At 38.9% G+C, this 21,532-nt stretch overlaps 1 non-coding gene across 1 annotated transcript; it reads left to right on the top strand.

Annotated features, from left to right (window-relative positions):
• The first annotated feature begins 13,956 nt into the window (after positions 1–13,956).
• Positions 13,957–14,060, top strand: LOC112719110 (small nucleolar RNA R71). The gene has a single exon (XR_003161426.1). It is a non-coding gene; the product is annotated as a small nucleolar RNA R71 (small nucleolar RNA).
• The last annotated feature ends 7,472 nt before the right edge of the window (positions 14,061–21,532 follow it).

Raw genomic sequence — 21,532 nt, 5'->3', positions numbered from 1 at the left:
GATCAACAGCATTGGCAGTCCAACAAGTTAGATGCTGCAGCTCCGGCACCCACCTACACGTCGGACACGTCATCTCTGACCAGCACAGAAGATCCCGACCGAGATCGACCTACAATTTCAGGTAACCCTCGGAACATTGGCGCCGTTGCCGGGGAACCTGGAAGTCATCCCATCATCATGGCAGACAACCTTGACAACAACCACAATTCAGATCTAGAGGATAGAACGCCGCACAAAAACGCGGACACTATACCGAAGGAAACTCCTCAAATTAACAACAAAAAGAATTCTCCAAATACGGGAGCCATGGAGGCGCTTCAAGACCATTTAAAACACCCTGAAGAAGAAGCCCTACATCTACAAGAGGCTGAGAAAAACCTACAAAGGGAAATAAGGCGACATCGGGAATTGGAGGACAAACTCCTAAAACTCGAAGCCTATCTCAAGGCCAAAGCTAATCGATCCTCTCATGAGGATAGCTCCCGCAAGGACCAAGATCAATTTACCAAGGAGATCATGAAGACCAAAATCCCAAAAGACTTTAAACTCCCGGATATGACTTTGTACGATGGCACTACAGATCCCGGCCATCATCTCAGCAATTTCAGAAGTAGAATGTACCTCACTGATGCCTCAGATGCAATTCGCTGCAAAGCCTTTCCAACTATTTGAACAAAGACGGTAATTAGATGGTTCGACAATATTCCTCCTTGGTCCATCTCAAGCTTCCACGACTTAGCCAAGAAGTTTCTGGCCAGATTCTCCATCCAAAACGATAAGGCTAAGCATGCCCCAAGTCTATAAGGAATCAAGCAAGGAGATCGGGAAAGTCTTCGCAACTACATGGAAAGATTCAACAAAACATGCCTGGACATACAAAGCCTACCAACAGAGGCTGTCATTATAGGCCTCATCAATGGCTTGTGAGAGGGACCTTTTAGCCAATCTATATCGAAAAAACACCCCACATCTCTGAACGAGGTGCAAGAACGAGCAGAGAAGTACATCAACATGGAGGAAAACTCTCGACTAGGAGAGACCTCAAAATCTGGATTCACCTATCCCTCCCGGGATAAGGATAAAGAGTCCAAAAAGAAGGAAGATCGACATGGGGGAAAAATAAAAAAAAAACCATAATTACACCCCTCTTCGGGTGTCCCTTGTGGATTTCTACAGAGAAGTTTGCCACACTGAAAAAATACCCCCAGCTCGACCACTCAAAGGCAAAAAAAGTAGGGGAAATCGGACCGAATATTGTGAATACCATCGAATCTGCGAGCATTCCACCAACGAATGTTTTGACTTAAAGATTGTCATAGAAAAACTAGTGAGAGAAGGAAAATTAGATCGGTACCTGGCCACCCAGGACGATGAGCAAAGAAAAAGAAGAAGGGACGAAGATGTCGGACGAACCGAGCGATCACCTCGTACACCAGAAAGACACGTCCACATGATACACGGTAGATTTGCGGGAGGAGGAATCTCCAAATCATCTTGCAAAAGATATCTTAAAGAAGTATATCATGTTGAGGGGAAGGAGGAAGCACCCGACATCAACGCAATTACTTTCACTAAAGAAGACGCGTCCGGTATCATCTCAGGATACGACGATCCCATGGTTATCACTATTATACTGGCAAACGCAAATCTTCACCGCACATTGATAGACCAAGGGAGCTTCGCTGACATCTTGTTCAAAACTGCCTTCGACAAGCTCGGCCTGGAAGAAAATGAACTTAGAGCATATCCGAACAGCCTGTTTGGACTAGGAAACACCCCGGTTCAACCATTTGGATACATCTCACTGCACACAACCTTCAGAAAAGGAAACCAGTCAGGAACACTCAAGATAGACTACATCGTGGTCGACGTGAGTTCAGCCTACAACGCCTTAATAGGTCGGACAACATTGAATCAGCTCAGCGCAATAGTCTCGACTCCACATCTATGCATGAAATTTCCAACTGCAGAAGGGATAGCTACAATAAAAGTAGACCAGAAGATGGCGCGCCACTATTACAACAAAAGTCTAAACCTCAGAGGCAAAGGAGAAGAATTCCACACAATCAAAGCCGGTGGAGTTCAGAGGCAGGAAGAACTCCGCCCACAACTCGAAGGTGAAGTAGAGAAAGTCCAGATCGGAGACATCCCGGACAAAACAACCAATATTGGTACGATCCTAAAAGGAGACAAAAAAGAATCACTCGTACAGTTCTTACGAGATAACGTCATCCTCTTTGCATGGAAGGTTGCAGACATATCAGGCATTGACCCCAAATTAATGTGCCACAAGTTGGCGATCTACCCATGATCTCGGCCAGTACAACAGAGACATAGAAAGCTCAGACCAGAATGATCCCAAGCTGTGGAAGAGCAAGTACAAGCTCTACTGGAGGCAGGAGTCATAAGAGAAGTCAAATACCCACTATGGCTAGCTAACGTCGTCTTGGTGAAAAAATCAAATGGGAAGTGGTGAATGTGCACCAACTACACTGATCTCAACAAAGCCTGCCCAAAAAATCCTTATCCACTCCCAAGTATTGACGCTCTGGTAGATGCCTCCTCTGGATATAAATACCTCTCATTTATGGACGCATATTCGGGATACAATCAAATCCCAATGTATCCACCCGATCAAGAAAAAACTTCCTTTTTAACCCCAAAAGCAAACTACTGCTACATCGTCATGCCTTTTGGTCTTAAAAATGCGGGAGCTACTTATCAGAGATTAATGAATAAGGTCTTTGATGAGCGGATAATTTATACGCTTTTTGCCATTGTTTTTAGGTAGTTTTTAATAGGATATAGTTACTGTTAGGGATGTTTTCATTAGTTTTAATGCTAAATTCACATTCCTGGACTTTACTATGAGTTTGTGTGTTTTTCTATGATTTTAGGTATTTTCTGGCTGAAATTGAGGGACTTGAGCAAAACTCTGATAAAAGGCTGACAAAGGACTGCTGATACTGTTGGATTCTGACCTCCTTGCACTCAAAATGGATTTTCTGGAGCTGTAGAACTCCAAATAGCGCGCTCTCAACAGCGTTGGAAAGTAGACATCCAGACCTTTTCCGCAATATATAATAGTCCATACTTTATTCGAGATTAGATGACGTAAACTGGTGCTCAACTCCAGTTTCATGTTGCATTCTAGAGTCAAATGCTAGAAACACGTCACGTACCTGAGTTGAACGCCAGAAACACGTTACAACTTGGCGTTCAACTCCAAAAGAAGCCCCTGCATGTGTAAAACTCAAGCTCAGCCCAAGCACACACCAAGTGGGCCCCGGAAGTGGATTTCTGCATTAATTACTTACTTCTGTAAACCCTAGTAGCTAGTCTAGTATAAATAGGACATTTTACTATTGTATTAGATGTCTTTTTGACCACGTTACATCTTTGGTCTCAGTTTTACTCTATTATTCATCTTAGGAGGCTATTGATCACGTTTATGGGGGCTGGCCAATCGGCCATGCCTGAACCTTCATCACTTATGTATTTCCAGCGGTGGAGTTTCTACACACCATAGATTAAGGGTGTGGAGCTCTGTTGTACCTCGAAGTTTTAATGCAATTACTACTATCTTTTATTCAAATTCAATCTTATTTCTGTTCTAAGATACTACTCGTACTTCAACCTGATGGATGTGATGATCCATGACACTCAAAATCATCCGTCCCTATGAACGCGTGCCTGACAACCACTTCCGTTCTACAAGCGAAAGCTAGAGTGTGTATCTCTTGGATTCCTGATGCACGACGCATGGTTGCCCTTGCCTGACAACTAAGCCTTCCATTCCATGAGATCAGAGTCTTCGTGGTATAAGCTAGAATTGATGGCGGCATTCATGAGAATCTGGAAAGTCTAAACTTTGTCTGTAGTATTCCGAGTAGGATTTCGGGATTGAATGACTGTGACGAGCTTCAAACTCGCGATTGTTGGGTGTGATGACAAACGCAAAAGAATCAAGGGATTCTATTCCGACATGATTGAGAACCGACAGATGATTAGCCGTGCCGTGACAGAGCATTTAGACCTTTTTCACCGAGAGGATGGGATGTAGCCATTGACAACGATGATGCCTACATACAGCTTGCCAAGAAAAGGAGTAAGAAGGATTGGATGAAGGCAGTAGGAAAGCAGAGATTCAGAAGGAGCACAGCATCTTCATACGCCTATCTGAAATTCCCATCGATGATCTACATAAGTATTTCTATCTTTATTTCCTTTTTATTTATTATTATTATTCGAAAACTCCATAACCAATTATTATCCGCCTGACTGAGATTTATAAGATGACCATAGCTTGCTTCATACCAACAATCTCCGTGGGATCGACCCTTACTCACGTAAGGTTTATTACTTGGACGACCCAGTGCACTTGCTGGTTAGTTGTGCGAAGTTGTGAAGAAAATGCTGAGTTATAAACGCGCATACCAAGTTGAATGCCATTATTAGAGATCACAATTTAGTGCACCAAGTTTTTGGCGCCGTTGCTGGGGATTATTTGAGTTTGGACAACTAACGGTTCATCTTGTTGCCCAGATTAGGTAATTTTCTTTTTATTTTCTTTTCAAAATGTTTTCAAAAAAATAAATATTTTTTCAAAATATTTTTCAAAATGTTCTCACCTATTTTCGAAAATTTTTCAAAATTTTTAAGAATGAATTCTAGAGATTCATGAAGCATGTTGAAATCTGGCTGGCTGTAAAGCCATGTCTAATTCTTTTGGACTGATGCTTCCAAACCATCAGCATAGAGGCAAGTTAATTGAAATATCAGCTGTTGTATGCCTGATTTATATCCTAAAGTTGGTTGGCTATTAAGCCATGTCCAACCCTTGGATTGGAGCTTTAGGCCAATATTGAAAGATTCCTGGAATTCTTATTAAAAATTTTGAATTTCTTATTTTCTTTTCCCTATATGTTTTTCGAAAAAATAAAGGAAAATACAAAAAATAATAAAATAATAAAATCAAAAAAATATTTTGTGCTTCTTGTTTGAGTCTTTAGTCAATTTATAAGTTTGGTGTCAATTGCATATTCATCTTGTTCTTGCAATTTTCGAAAATTCATGCATTCATAGTGTTCTTCATGATCTTCAAGTTGTTCTTGGTAAATCTTCTTGTTTGATCTTGATGTTTTCTTGTTTTGTGTCTTTTATTGTTTTTCATGTGCATCGTTGCATTCATATTGTCTAAGCATTAAAGATTTCTAAGTTTAGTGTCTTGCATGTTTTCTTTGCATCAAAAATTTTTCAAAAATATGTTTTTGATGTTCATCATGATCTTCAAAGTGTTCTTGGTGTTCATCTTGACATTCATAGTGTTCTTGCATGCATCATGAGTTTTGATTCATAATGTTCATGTTGTGAGTCATTTTTGTTGTTTTTCTCTCTCATCATTAAAAATTCAAAAAATTCAAAAAAATCAAAAAAATATCTTTTCCTTATTTCTCTCAAAATTTTGAAAATTTGAGTTGATTTAGTCAAAAAATTTTAAAATTAGTTAGTTCTTATAAGTCAAGTCAAATTTTCAATTTTAAAAATCTTATCTTTTCAAAATCTTTTTCAAAAATCAAATCTCTTTTACTTTTATCTTATGATTTTTGAAAATTTAAAACTATTTTTCAAAATCTTTTTCTTATTTTATTTCAAATTTTCGAAACTTAACTAACAAGTAATGTGATTGATTCAAAAATTTGAAGTTTGTTACTTTATTGTTAAGAAAGGTTCAATCTTTAAATTCTAGAATCATATCTTTTAGTTTCTTGTTAGTCAAGTAATTAATTTTAATTTTAAAAATTAAATCTTTTCCAACCATATCTTTTTAATCATATCTTTTTATCATATCTTTTTAAATTTTATCTTTTTCAAAAATTTGATTTCAAAATATCTTCTTATCTTCTTATCCTTTCAAATTTGATTTTCAAATCTTTTTCAAACTAACCAATTAACTGTTGTTTAGTTTTTTATCTTTTTCAAAACCACCTAACAACTTTTCTCTCTCCAATTTTCAAAAATACCTCCCTCTTTTTCAAAAATTCTTTTTAATTAATTAATTGTTTCAAATTTTAATTTTAAATTTTATTCTCTTTTAATTTTCGAAAATCACTAACTACTTTTTCAAAATTTATTTTCGAAAATTTCTCCCTCTCTCATCTTTTTCTATTTATTTATTCATTTACTAACACTTCTCTTCATCTCCAATCTCTGCCCCTATCCTCACCCTTGTGTTTGGATTATTCATTCTTCTTCACTCTTATTCCCTTTCTTTTTCTACTAATATAAAGGAATCTCTATACTGTGACATAGAGGATTTCTCTTCCTTTTCTGTTCTCTTCTTTCTCATGTGAGCAGGAATAAGAAAAAAGGCATTCTAGTTGAGGCTGATCCTGAACCTGAAAGGACTCTGAAGAGGAAACTAAGAGAAGCTAAATTACAACAATCTAGAAACAACCTTACTGAAATTTTCGAACAAGAAAAGGATATGGCAGCCGAACCCAACAACAATAATGCAAGGAGGAAGCTTGGTGATTATACTACACATACTTCCAAGTTTGATGGAAGAAGCATCTCAATTCCTGCCATTGGAGCAAATAATTTTGAGCTGAAACCTCAACTAGTTGCTCTAATGTAACAAAACTGCAAGTTTCATGGACTTCCATCAGAAGATCCCTACCAGTTTCTAATTGAGTTCTTGCAGATCCGTGAGACTATTAAGACTAATGGAGTAGATCCTGAAGTCTACAGGCTCATGCTTTTCCCTTTTGCTGTAAGAGATAGAGCTAGAACATGGTTGGACTCACAACCTAAGGATAGCCTGGACTCTTGGGATAAGCTGGTTACGGCCTTCTTAGTTAAATTATTTCCTCCTCAAAAGCTAAGCAAGCTTAGAGTGGATGTTCAGACCTTCAAGCAAAAAGATGGTGAATCCCTCTATGAAGCTTGGGAAAGATACAAGCAGATGACCAAAAAGTATCCTTCTGACATGTTTTCAGAATGGACCGTGATAGATATATTCTATTATGGTCTGTCTGAGTTCTTTAAGATGTCACTGGGCCACTCTGCAGGTGGATTCATTCACCTAAGGAAAACGCCTGCAGAAGCTCAGGAACTTATTGAAATGGTTGCAAATAACCAATTCATGTACACTTCTGAGAGGAATTCTGTGAATAATGGGACGCCTCAAAGGAAGGGAGTTCTTGAAATTGATGCTCTGAATGCCATATTGGCTCAGAACAAAATGTTGACTCAGCAAGTCAACATGATTCTCAAAGTCTGAATGGATGGCAAAATGCATCCAACAGCACTAAAGAGGCATCTTCTGAAGAAAACGCTTATGATCCTGAAAACCCTGCAATGGCAGAGGTAAATTACATGGGGGAAGCCTTTGGCAACTGGTGGACGAAATTGTGATCCTCAAAGTTGGTCTCTTTGTATTTGTATGAAATCAAAAATATCCCAAAGAGATCATGGTGTGATAAATTGGGATCTTAATAATCCCTGGTGTGATCATAACTCCGTTCAAATTAACCAGCAAGTGTACTGGGTCATCCAAGTAATACCTTACGTGAGTAAGGATCGATCCCACAGAGATTGTTGGTATGAAGCAAGCCATGGTCACCTTGTAAATCTCAGTTAGGCAGATTAAATTGGTTTATGATGAGTTCGAAAATTAATAATAAATAGAAAATAAAAGGGATAGAAATACTTATGTAAATCAACAGTGGGAATTTCAGATAGGCGTATGGAGATGCTGTGCTCGTCTTGAATCTCTTCTTTCTTATTACATTCATCCAATCCTTCTTACTCCTTTCCATGGCAAGCTGTGTGTAGGGCATCACCGTTGTCAATGGCTACATCCCATCCTCTCAGTGAAAATGGTCCTATGCTCTGTCACAGCACGGCTAATCATCTGTCGGTTCTCAATCAGGTTGGAATAGAATCCCTTGATTCTTTTGCGTTTGTCATCACGCACAGCCTTCAGGAGTTTGAAGCTCGTCATAGTCATTCAATCCCAGAATCCTACTCGGAATACCATAGACAAGGTTTAGACTTTCTGGATTCTCATGAATGTCGCCATCTATCTAGCTTATACCACGAAGACTCTGTTGGGGAATCTAAGAGATATGCGCCCGGCCTAGAGTAGAACGGAAGTGGTTGTCAATCACGCACGTTCATGGGTGAGAATGATGATGAGTGTCACGGATCATCACATTCATCAAAGTGTTGTGCAACGTATATCTTGGAATAAGAATAAAAGAGAATTGAATAGAAAGTAATAGTAATTGTATTGAAACTTGAGGTACAGCAGAGCTCCACACCCTTAATCTATGGTGTGCAGAAACTCCACCGTTGAAAATACATAAGTGAAAGGTTCAGGCATGGCCGAATGGCCAGCCCCCATGAAGGTGATCAAAAGACCGAATGGTCAAAAGACGACTAATACACTAGTAAAAAGTCTTATTTATACTAAACTAGCTACTAGGGTTTACATGAGTAAGTAATTGATTCATAAATTCACTTCCAGGGCCCACTTGGTGTATGCTTGGGCTGAGCTTGAACTATCCACGAGCTGAGGCTTCTCTTGGAGTTGAACTCCAAGTTATAACGTGTTTTGGGCGTTCAACTCCGGATCATGATGTGTTTCTAGCGTTTAACTCCAGACAGCAGCATGTACTTGGCGTTCAACGCCAATTTACGTCGTCAATTTCCGAATAAAGTATGGACTATTATATATTGCTGAAAAGCTCTGGATGTCGACTTTCCAACGCCGTTAAGAGCGCGCCAATTTGAGTTTTGTAGCTCCAGAAAATCATTTTCGAGTGCAGGGAGGTCAGATTCCAACAACATCAGCAGTCCTTTTGTCAGCCTTTTTCAGAATTTTGCTCAAGTCCCTCAATTTCAGCCAGAAATTACCTGAAATCACAGAAAAACACACAAACTCATAGTAAAGTCCAGAAATGTAAATTTAACATAAAAACTAATGAAAACATCCCTAAAAGTAGCTTGAACTTACTAAAAACTACCTAAAAACAATGCCAAAAAGCGTATAAATTATCCGCTCATCACAACACCAAACTTAAATTGTTGCTTGTCCCCAAGCAACTGAAAATCAAATAGGATAAAAAGAAGAGAATATACTATAAATTCCAAAATATCAATGAATATTAATTATAATTAGATGAGCGGGACTTGTAACTTTTTGCTTCTGAACAGTTTTGGCATCTCACTTTTTCCTTTGAAGTTTAGAATGATTGGCTTCTCTAGGAACTTAGAATTTCGGAAAGTGTTATTGACTTTCCTAGTTAAGCATGTTGATTCTTGAACACAACTACTTATGAGTCTTGGCCGTGGCCCTAAGCACTTTGTTGTCCAGTATTACCACCGGATACATAAATGCCACAGACACATGACTGGGTGAACCTTTTCAGATTGTGACTCAGCTTTGCTAGAGTCCCCAGTTAGAGATGTCCAGAGCTCTTAAGCACACTCTTTTGCTTTGGATCACGACTTTAACCACTCAGTCTCAAGCTTTACACTTGGACCTTCTTGACACAAGCACATGGTTAGGGACAGCTTGATTTAGCCGCTTAGGCCTGGATTTTATTTCCTTGGGCCCTCCTATCCATTGATGTTCAAAGCCTTGGATCCTTTTTACCCTTGCCTTTTGGTTTTAAGGGCTATTGGCTTTTCCTGCTTGCTTTTTTTCTCTTTCTATCTTTTTCGCCATTTTTTTTCACAAGCTTTCTTTTTCACTGCTTTTTCTTGCTTCAAGAATCAATTTCATGATGTTTCAGATCATCAATAACATTTCTCTTTGTTCATCATTCTTTCAAGAGCCAACAATTTTAACATTCATAAACAACAAGATCAAAAATATGCACTGTTCAAGCATTCATTCAGAAAACAAAAAGTATTGTCACCACATCAATATAATTAAACTAAATTCAAGGATAAATTCGAAATTCATGTACTTCTTGTTCTTTTGAATTAAAACATTTTTCATTTAAGAGAGGTGAAAGATTAATGGAATTTATTCATAGCTTTAAGACATAGTTACTACATACTAATGATCATGAAGTAGAGACACAAAACATAGATAAACATAACATAAAAAACTGAAAAACAGAAAGAAATAAGAACAAGGAATGAATCCACCTTAGTGGCATCTTCTTCTTGAAGGACCAACAATGTCCTTAAGCTCTTCTATGTCCCTTCCTTGCCTTTGTTGCTCCTCCCTCATTGCTCTTTGATCTTCTCTTATTTCATGGAGAATGATGGAGTGCTCATGATGTTCCACCCTTAATTGTTCCACATTGTGGCTCAAATCTTCTAAAGAAGTATTGAGTTGCTCCCAATAGTTGTTGGGAGGAAAGTGCATCCCTTGAGGCATCTCAGGGATTTCTTGATGATGAACTTCCTCATGCATCTCTTGAGAACCGTGGAGGGTCTCTCTTGCTTGCTCCATCCTCTTCTTGGTGATGGGCTTATCTTCCTTGATGGAGATGTCTCCTTCTATGATAACTCCAGCTGAGTAACATAGATGGCAAATAAGGTGAGGAAAAGCTAGCCTTGCCATGGTGGAGGGCTTGTCGGCTATTTTGTAGAATTCATTGGAGATGACTTCATGAACTTCTACTTCCTCTCTAATCATGATGCTATGAATCATGATGGCCCGATCCACAGTAACTTCAGATCGGTTGCTAGTGGGGATGATGGAGCGTTGGATGAACTCCAACCATCCTCTAGCCACAGGCTTGAGGTCTAGTCTTCTTAGTTGAACTGGCTTGCCTTTGGAGTCTCTTTTCCATTGAGCTCCTTCCACACATATGTCCATTAGGACTTGGTCCAACCTTTGATTAAAGTTGACCCTTCTAGTGTAGGGGCGTTCATCTCCTTGCATCATAGGCAAGTGAAACGCCAACCCCACATTTTTCGGACTAAAATCTAAGTATTTCCCCCGAACCATTGTGAGATAATTCTTTGGATTCGGGTTCATACTTTGATCATGGTTCCTAGTGATCCATGCATTGGCATAGAACTCTTGAACCATTAAGATTCCGACTTGTTGCATGGGGTTGGTTAGGACTTCCCAACCTCTTCTTCGGATCTCATGTCGGATCTCCGGATACTCATTCTTCTTGAGCTTGAAAGGGACCTCAGGGATCACCTTCTTTTTTGCCACATCATCATAGAAGTGGTCTTGATGGCTCTTGGAGATGAATCTTTCCATCTCCCATGACTCGGAGGTGGAAGCTTTTGTCTTCCCTTTTCCTTTTCTAGAGGATTCTCCGGCCTTAGGTGCCATTGATGGTAGTGGAAAACAAAAAAGATTGAGCTTTGACTACACCAAACTTAAAATATTGCTCGTCCTCGAGCAATAGAAGAAAGAAGAGAAGAAGAAGAAGAAGAGAATATGGTAGAGAGGGAGAGATGTAGGTTCGACCTAGGTGAAGAAGAGGGGGTTGTGTTGTGTGAAAATGAAGTAGAATGGAAGGGTATATATAGGGAGGGGGTGTATGTTCGGCCATTTAGGGTGGGAATGGGTGGGAAAATGGTTTTGAATTTTTGAAGGTAGGTGGGGTTTATGGGGAAGAGTGGAAGGATGTGAGTGGTGAAGGGGTGATTGGGAAGAGGGATTAAGGTGATTGGTGAAGAGTGTTGGGAAGTGTGACATGGGGAATACTCATCACAAAGTAGGATTAGGAGGTAAGGTGGGAATATAGTAGGTGGGGATCCTGTGGGGTCCACAGATTCTGAGGTGATCCTGTGGGGTCCACAGATCCTGAGGTGTCAAGGAATTCCATCCCTGCACCAAATAGGCATGTAAAATACCTTTGCATATCATTCTGGCATTTAAACGCCGTGTGGTGCACATTCTGGGCGTTCAACGCCCATGTAAAGCATGTTTCTGGCGTTGAACGCCAGTTTCATGTTTGTTACTGGCATTCAGCGCCAGCTTTTCTTCTCTAGGCACATTCCTGGCGTTCAGCGCCAGAATATTGCTTGTTTCTGGCGTTCAGCGCCAGGTTGATGCTCTGTTCTGGCATTGAACACCAGCCAGATGCATCTTACTGGCGTTGAACGCCAGCCTGTGGTTCCTCCAGGGTGCAAATTTTTTTCTGCTGTTTTTGCTTCTGTTTTTTAATTTTTATGATTTTTTTCGTGACTCCACATGATCATGTACCTAATAAAACACAAAATAACAATAAAATAAAATAAAATAAAAATTAGATAAAATTGGGTTGCCTCCCAACAAGCGTTTCTTTAATGTCAATAGCTTGACAGTGGCTCTCATGGATCCACAAAGGTGATCAGGTCAATGTTGTATAGTCCCAACACCAAACTTAGAGTTTGGTTGTGGCCTCACAACACCAAACTTAGAGTTTGACTGTGGGGGCTCTTCTTGACTCTGAACTGAGAGAAGCTCTTCATGCTTACTCTCTTTTGTCACAGAGGGATAGCCATGTGCCTTAAACACAAGGTAGTCCCCATTCAATTGAAGGACTAGTTCACCTCTGTTGACATTTATCACAGTTCTTGCTGTGACTAGGAAAGGTCTTCCAAGGATAATGCATTCATCCTCTTCCTTCCTAGTGTCTAAGATTATGAAATCAGCAGGGATGTAAAGGCCTTCAACCTTTACTAACACGTCCTCCACTATTCCATAAGCTTGTCTCAATGACTTGTCTGCCAATTGTAATGAGAACAAGGCAGGTTGTACCTCAATGATCCCCAGCTTCTCCATTATAGAGAGTGGCATAAGATTTATCCCTGACCCTAGATCACATAGAGCCTTTTCAAAGGTCATGGTGCCTATGGTACAAGGTATTAAAAACTTGCCAGGATCTTGTTTCTTTTGAGGTAGAGTTTTCTGAATCCCAGTATCTAGTTCACTAATGAGCAAGGGAGGTTCACTTTCCCAAGTCTCACTACCAAACAACTTGGCATTCAGCTTCATGATAGCTCCTAAATATTGAGCAACTTGCTCTCCAATCACATCTTCATCCTCTTCAGAGGAAGAATAGTCTTCAGAGCTCATGAATGGCAGAAGGAATCTCTATAGTCTCTGTATGAGCCTCATATTCCTTTGGATCCTTAATAGGAAACTCCTTCTTGCTTGAGGGACGTCCCAGGAGGTCATCCTCACTAGGATTTTCGTCCTCCTCCTCCCTTGTGCATTCGGCCACATTGATCAAATCAATGGCTTTGCACTCTCCTTTTGGATTCTCTTCTGTATTGCTTGGGAGAATACTGGGAGGAGTTTCAATGACTTTCTTACTCAGTTGGCCCACTTGTGCCTCCAGATTTCTGATGGAGGATCTTGTTTCACTCATGAAACTGAAGGTGGCCTTTGACAGATCAGAGACTAGATTGGCTAAATTAGAAGTGTTTTGTTTAGAATTCTCTGTCTGTTGCTGAGAAGATGATGGAAAAGGCTTGCTATTGCTCAACCTATTTTGTCCACCATTGTTAAAGCCTTGTTGAGGCTTTTGTTGATCCTTCCATGAGAAATTTGGATGATTTCTCCATGATGAGTTATAGGTGTTTCCATAAGGTTCACCCATGTAATTAACCTCTGCCATGGCAGGGTTCTCAGGATCATAAGCTTCTTCAGAAGCCGCCTCTTTAGTACTGTTGGATGCATTTTGCCATCCATTCAGACTTTGAGAGATCATGTTGTCTTGCTGAGTTAACATTTTGTTCTGAGCCAATATAGCATTCAGAGCATCAATTTCAAGAACTCCTTTCTTTTGAGGTATCCCATTATTCACAGAATTCTTCTTAGAAGTGTACATGAATTGGTTGTTTACAACCATGTCAATGAGTTCTTGAGCCTCTTCAGGCGTTTTCTTTAGGTGAATAGATCCACCTGCAGAATGGTCCAATGACATTTTCAAAAATTCAGATAGACCATAATAGAATATATCTAATATGGTCCATTCTGAAAACATGTCAGATGGACATCTTTTGGTCAGCTGCTTGTATCTTTCCCAAGCTTCATAGAGGGATTCACCATCTTTTTGTTTGAAGGTCTAAACATCCACTCTAAGCTTGCTCAGCTTTTGAGGAGGAAAGAATTTATCTAAGAAGGCAGTGACCAGCTTATCCTAGGAGTCCAGGCTATCCTTGGGTTGTGAATCCAACCATATTCTAGCTCTGTCTCTTACAGCAAAAGGGAAAAGCATGGGTCTGTAGACTTCAGGATCAACTCCATTCGTCTTTACAGTCTCACAGATCTGCAAGAACTCAGTTAAAAACTGATAAGGATCTTCAGATGAAAGTCCATAAAACTTGCAGTTTTGTTGCATTAAGGCAACTAGCTGAGGTTTCAGCTCAAAATTATTGGCTCCAATGGCAGGAATGGAGATGCTTCTTCCATCAAATTTGGACGTTGGCTTTGTGAAGTCACCAAGCATTCTCCTTGCATTATTATTATTTTCGGCTGCCATCTCCTTCTCTTGCTCTAATATTTCTGAAAGGTTACCTTTAGATTGTTGTAACTTAGTTTCTCTTAATTTTCTCTTCAGAGTCCTTTCAGGTTCTGGATCAATTTCAACAAGAGTGCCTTTATCCTTGTTCCTGCTCATATGAAAGAGAAGAAAACAAGAAAAGGAAGAGGAGTCCTCTATGTCACAGTTAGTAGAAAAAGAAAGGGGAGAAGAATGAAGAAGAGTGGGTTCGAATATTTAGATGGAGAGAGGTGAAGAGAAGTGTTAGTAAAATAATTAAATAGAGTAAGAAAAGAGAGGGCAAATTTCGAAAAAAAAAATTTGAAAAAGGGGTTAGTAATTTTCGAAAATTAGAAATAAGATAAGATTAAAATTCAAATTTAAACTAAAAAGAATTTTTTAAAAAGAGATGAGATATTTTTGAAAATTAGAGAGGGAAGAGTAGTTAGGTGATTTTGAAAAAGATAAGAAACAATTAAAAAGTCAAAGAGTTAGTTGAAAAAGAAATTAAAATCAAATTTTAAAAAGATAAGAAGATAAGAAGTTAGATAAGATATTTTGAAATCAAATTTTGAAAAAGATAAAATTTTTGAAAAAGATAAGATAAGAGATAAAAAGATTTAATTTAAAAATTTTAAAATTACTTACTTCACTAACAAGAAACTACAAGATAAGATTCTAGAACTTAAAGATTGAACCTTTCTTAACAAGAAAGTAACAAACTTCAAATTTTTGAACCAATCACATTAATTGTTAGCTAATTTTCAAAAATTTGATATAAAGATAAGAAAAAGGTTTTGAAAACATTTTGAAAACGATTTTTGAAATTTTCAAAAAATAAAAAAATGAAAAGGATATAATTTTTGAAAAAGATTTTGAAAAGACATGATTTTAAAAATTGAAAATTTGACTTGACTTGTAAGAAACAACTAATTTTTAAAATTTTTGACTAAGTCAACTCAAATTTTCAAAAATTTGGAGAAAAATAAGAAAAAAGATATTTTTTGATTTTTGAATATTTTAATTATGAGAGAGAAAAACACAAACATGACCCAAAACATGAAAATTTTGGATAAAAACACTTAATGCATGCAAGAACACTATGAATGTCAAGATGAACACCAAGAACACTTTGAAGATCATGATGAACATCAAGAACATATTTTTGAAAAATTTTTGATGCAAGGAAAGTATGCAAGACACCAAACCTAGAAATCTTTAATCCATGGACTCTAACAAACAAAAAATGCACATGAAAAACAACAAACAATACAAAACAAGAAATCATCAAGATCAAACAAGAAGACTTGTCAAGAACAACTTGAAGATCATGAAGAACACTATGAATGCATGGAATTTTCGAAAAATACAAGAAAAAATTTTTTAAAGCATGCAATTGACACCAAACTTAAAAATTGACTCAAGACTCAAACAAGAAACACAAAATATTTTTGGTTTTTATGATTTTATGATTTTTTTTGGATTTTTATTAATTAATTTCGAAAATATTTTTGGAAAAAACGAAAAATAAAAGAAAAATTTTGAAAAAGATTTTTGAAAGAAAATTTTTGAAAAGAAAATTACCTAATCTGAGCAACAAGATGAACCGTCAGTTGTCCATACTCGAACAATCCCCGGCAACGGCGCCAAAAACTTGGTGGACGAAATTGTGATCCTCAAAGTTGGTCTCTTTGTATTTGTATGAAATCAAAAATACCCCAAAGAGATCATGCTGTGATAAATTGGGATCTTAATAATCCCTGCTGTGATCATAACTCCGTTCAAATTAACCAGCAAGTGTACTGGGTCATCCAAGTAATACCTTACGTGAGTAAGGATCGATCCCACAGAGATTGTTGGTATGAAGCAAGCTATGGTCACCTTGTAAATCTTAGTTAGGCAGATTAAATTGGTTTATGATGAGTTCGAAAATTAATAATAAATAGAAAATAAAAGGGATAGAAATACTTATGTAAATCAATAGTGGGAATTTCAGATAGGCGTATGGAGATGCTGTGCTCCTCTTGAATCTCTACTTTCTTATTACATTCATCCAATCCTTCTTACTCCTTTCCATGGCAAGCTGTGTGTAGGGCATCACCATTGTCAATGGCTACATCCCATTCTCTCAGTGAAAATGGTCCTATGCTCTGTCACAGCACGGCTAATCATCTGTCGGTTCTCAATCAGGTTGGAATAGAATCCCTTGATTCTTTTGCGTTTGTCATCACGCCCAGCCTTCAGGAGTTTGAAGCTCGTCACAGTCATTCAATCCCAGAATCCTACTCGGAATACCATAGACAAGGTTTAGACTTTCCGGATTCTCATGAATGCCGCCATCTATCTAGCTTATACCACGAAGATTCTGTTGGGGAATCTAAGAGATATGTGCCCGGCCTAGAGTAGAACGGAAGTGGTTGTCAATTACGCGCATTCATGGGTGAGAATGATGATGAGTGTCACGGATCATCACATTCATCAAAGTGTTGTGCAACGTATATCTTGGAATAAGAATAAAAGAGAATTGAATAGAAAGTAATAGTAATTGTATTGAAACTTGAGATACAGCAGAGCTCCACACCCTTAATCTATGGTGTGCAGAAACTCCACCGTTGAAAATACATAAGTGAAAGGTTCAGGCATGGCCAAATGGCCAGCCCCCATGAAGGTGATCAAAAGACCGAATGGTCAAAAGACGACTAATACACTAGTAAAAAGTCTTATTTATACTAAACTAGCTACTAGGGTTTACATGAGTAAGTAATTGATGCATAAATTCACTTCCGGGGCCCACTTGGTGTATGCTTGGGCTGAGCTTGAACTATCCACGAGCTGAGGCTTCTCTTGGAGTTGAACTCCAAGTTATAACGTGTTTTGGGCGTTCAACTCCGGATCATGACGTGTTTCTGGCGTTTAACTCCAGACAGCAGCATGTACTTGGCGTTCAACGCCAATTTACGTCGTCAATTTCCGAATAAAGTATGGACTATTATATATTGCTGAAAAGCTCTGGATGTCTACTTTTCAACGCCGTTAAGAGCGCGCCAATTGGAGTTCTATATCTCCAAAAAATTCATTTCGAGTGCAGGGAGGTCAGATTCCAACAACATCAGCAGTCCTTTTGTCAGCCTTTTTCAGAGTTTTGCTCAAGTCCCTCAATTTCAGCCAGAAATTACCTGAAATCACAGAAAAACACACAAACTCATAGTAAAGTCCAGAAATGTGAATTTAACATAAAAACTAATGAAAACATCCCTAAAAGTTGCTTGAACTTACTAAAAACTACCTAAAAACAATGCCAAAAGCGTATAAATTATCCGCTCATCACAACACCAAACTTAAATTGTTGCTTGTCCCCAAGCAACTGAAAATCAAATAGGATAAAAAGAAGAGAATATACTATAAATTCCAAAATATCAATGAATATTAATTATAATTAGATGAGCAGGACTTGTAACTTTTTGCTTCTGAACAGTTTTGGCATCTTACTTTTTCCTTTGACGTTTAGAATGATTGGCTTCTCTAGGAACTTAGAATTTCGGAAAGTGTTATTGACTTTCCTAGTTAAGCATGTTGATTCTTGAACACAACTACTTATGAGTCTTGGCCGTGGCCCTAAGCACTTTGTTGTCCAGTATTACCACCGGATACATAAATGCCACACACATGACTGGGTGAACCTTTTCAGATTGTGACTCAGCTTTGCTAGAGTCCCCAGTTAGAGATGTCCAGAGCTCTTAAGCACACTCTTTTGCTTTGGATCACGACTTTAACCACTCAGTCTCAAGCTTTACACTTGGACCTTCTTGACACAAGCACATGGTTAGGGACAGCTTGATTTAGCCGCTTAGGCCTGGATTTTATTTCCTTGGGCCCTCCTATCCATTGATGCTCAAAGCTTGGATCCTTTTTACCCTTGCCTTTTGGTTTTAAGGGCTATTGGCTTTTCCTGCTTGCTTTTTTTCTCTTTCTATCTTTTTCGCCATTTTTTTTCACAAGCTTTCTTTTTCACTGCTTTTTCTTGCTTCAAGAATCAATTTCATGATGTTTCAGATCATCAATAACATTTCTCTTTGTTCATCATTCTTTCAAGAGCCAACAATTTTAACATTCATAAACAACAAGATCAAAAATATGCACTGTTCAAGCATTCATTCAGAAAACAAAAAGTATTGTCACCACATCAATATAATTAAACTAAATTCAAGGATAAATTCGAAATTCATGTACTTCTTGTTCTTTTGAATTAAAACATTTTTCATTTAAGAGAGGTGAAAGAATAATGGAATTTATTCATAGCTTTAAGACATAGTTACTACATACTAATGATCATGAAGTAGAGACACAAAACATAGATAAACATAACATAAAAAACTAAAAAACAGAAAGAAATAAGAACAAGGAATGAATCCACCTTAGTGGCATCTTCTTCTTGAAGGACCAACAATGTCCTTAAGCTCTTCTATGTCCCTTCCTTGCCTTTGTTGCTCCTCCCTCATTGCTCTTTGATCTTCTCTTATTTCATGGAGAATGATGGAGTGCTCATGATGTTCCACCCTTAATTGTTCCACATTGTGGCTCAAATCTTCTAAAGAAGTATTGAGTTGCTCCCAATAGTTGTTGGGAGGAAAGTGCATCCCTTGAGGCATCTCAGGGATTTCTTGATGATGAACTTCCTCATGCATCTCTTGAGAACCGTGGAGGGTCTCTCTTGCTTGCTCCATCCTCTTCTTGGTGATGGGCTTATCTTCCTTGATGGAGATGTCTCCTTCTATGATAACTCCAGCTGAGTAACATAGATGGCAAATAAGGTGAGGAAAAGCTAGCCTTGCCATGGTGGAGGGCTTGTCGGCTATTTTGTAGAATTCATTGGAGATGACTTCATGAACTTCTACTCCTCTCTAATCATGATGCTATGAATCATGATGGCCCGATCCACAGTAACTTCAGATCGGTTGCTAGTGGGGATGATGGAGCGTTGGATGAACTCCAACCATCCTCTAGCCACAGGCTTGAGGTCTAGTCTTCTTAGTTGAACTGGCTTGCCTTTGGAGTCTCTTTTCCATGAGCTCCTTCCACACATATGTCCATTAGGACTTGGTCCAACCTTTGATTAAAGTTGACCCTTCTAGTGTAGGGGCGTTCATCTCCTTGCATCATAGGCAAGTGAAACGCCAACCCCACATTTTTCGGACTAAAATCTAAGTATTTCCCCCGAACCATTGTGAGATAATTCTTTGGATTCGGGTTCATACTTTGATCATGGTTCCTAGTGATCCATGCATTGGCATAGAACTCTTGAACCATTAAGATTCCGACTTGTTGCATGGGGTTGGTTAGGACTTCCCAACCTCTTCTTCGGATCTCATGTCGGATCTCCGGATACTCATTCTTCTTGAGCTTGAAAGGGACCTCAGGGATCACCTTCTTTTTGCCACATCATCATAGAAGTGGTCTTGATGGCTCTTGGAGATGAATCTTTCCATCTCCCATGACTCGGAGGTGGAAGCTTTTGTCTTCCCTTTTCCTTTTCTAGAGGATTCTCCGGCCTTAGGTGCCATTGATGGTAGTGGAAAACAAAAAAGATTGAGCTTTGACTACACCAAACTTAAATATTGCTCGTCCTCGAGCAATAGAAGAAAGAAGAGAAGAAGAAGAAGAAGAGAATATGGTAGAGAGGGAGAGATGTAGGTTCGACCTAGGTGAAGAAGAGGGGGTTGTGTTGTGTGAAAATGAAGTAGAATGGAGGGTATATATAGGGAGGGGTGTATGTTCGGCCATTTAGGGTGGGAATAGGTGGGAAAATGGTTTTGAATTTTTGAAGGTAGGTGGGGTTTATGGGGAAGAGTGGAAGGATGTGAGTGGTGAAGGGTGATTGGGAAGAGGGATTAAGGTGATTGGTGAAGAGTGTTGGGAAGTGTGACATGGGGAATACTCATCACAAAGTAGGATTAGGAGGTAAGGTGGGAATATAGTAGGTGGGATCCTGTGGGGTCCACAGATCCTGAGGTGATCCTGTGGGGTCCACAGATCCTGAGGTGTCAAGGAATTCCATCCCTGCACCAAATAGGCATGTAAAATACCTTTGCATATCATTCTGGCATTTAAACGCCGTGTGGTGCACATTCTGGGCGTTCAACGCCCATGTAAAGCATGTTTCTGGCGTTGAACGCCAGTTCATGTTTGTTACTGGCATTCAGCGCCAGCTTTTCTTCTCTAGGCACATTCCTGGCGTTCAGCGCCAGAATATTGCTTGTTTCTGGCGTTCAGCGCCAGGTTGATGCTCTGTTCTGGCATTGAACACCAGCCAGATGCATCTTACTGGCGTTGAACGCCAGCCTGTGGTTCCTCCAGGGTGCAAATTTTTTCTGCTGTTTTTGCTTCTGTTTTTTAATTTTTATGATTTTTTCGTGACTCCACATGATCATGTACCTAATAAAACACAAAATAACAATAAAATAAATAAAATAAAAATTAGATAAAATTGGGTTGCCTCCCAACAAGCGTTTCTTTAATGTCAATAGCTTGACAGTGGCTCTCATGGATCCACAAAGGTGATCAGGTCAATGTTGTATAGTCCCAACACCAAACTTAGAGTTTGGATATGGGGTCTTAAACCAAACTTAGAGTTTGGTTGTGGCCTCACAACACCAAACTTAGAGTTTGACTGTGGGGGCTCTTCTTGACTCTGAACTGAGAGAAGCTCTTCATGCTTACTCTCTTTTGTCACAGAGGGATAGCCATGTGCCTTAAACACAAGGTAGTCCCCATTCAATGAAGGACTAGTTCACCTCTGTTGACATTTATCACAGTTCTTGCTGTGACTAGGAAAGGTCTTCCAAGGATAATGCATTCATCCTCTTCCTTCCTAGTGTCTAAGATTATGAAATCGCAGGGATGTAAAGGCCTTCAACTTTACTAACACGTCCTCCACTATTCCATAAGCTTGTCTCAATGACTTGTCTGCCAATTGTAATGAGAACAAGGCAGGTTGTACCTCAATGATCCCCAGCTTCTCCATTATAGAGAGTGGCATAAGATTTATCCCTGACCCTAGATCACATAGAGCCTTTTCA

This window comes from Arachis hypogaea, chromosome 10 (genome assembly GCF_003086295.3).
Source record: "Arachis hypogaea cultivar Tifrunner chromosome 10, arahy.Tifrunner.gnm2.J5K5, whole genome shotgun sequence".
In the NCBI taxonomy this organism is placed as follows: domain Eukaryota; kingdom Viridiplantae; phylum Streptophyta; class Magnoliopsida; order Fabales; family Fabaceae; genus Arachis; species Arachis hypogaea.
Note: the sequence above shows the minus strand (reverse complement) of the source record. Positions and strands in the feature narration are given on the sequence as shown.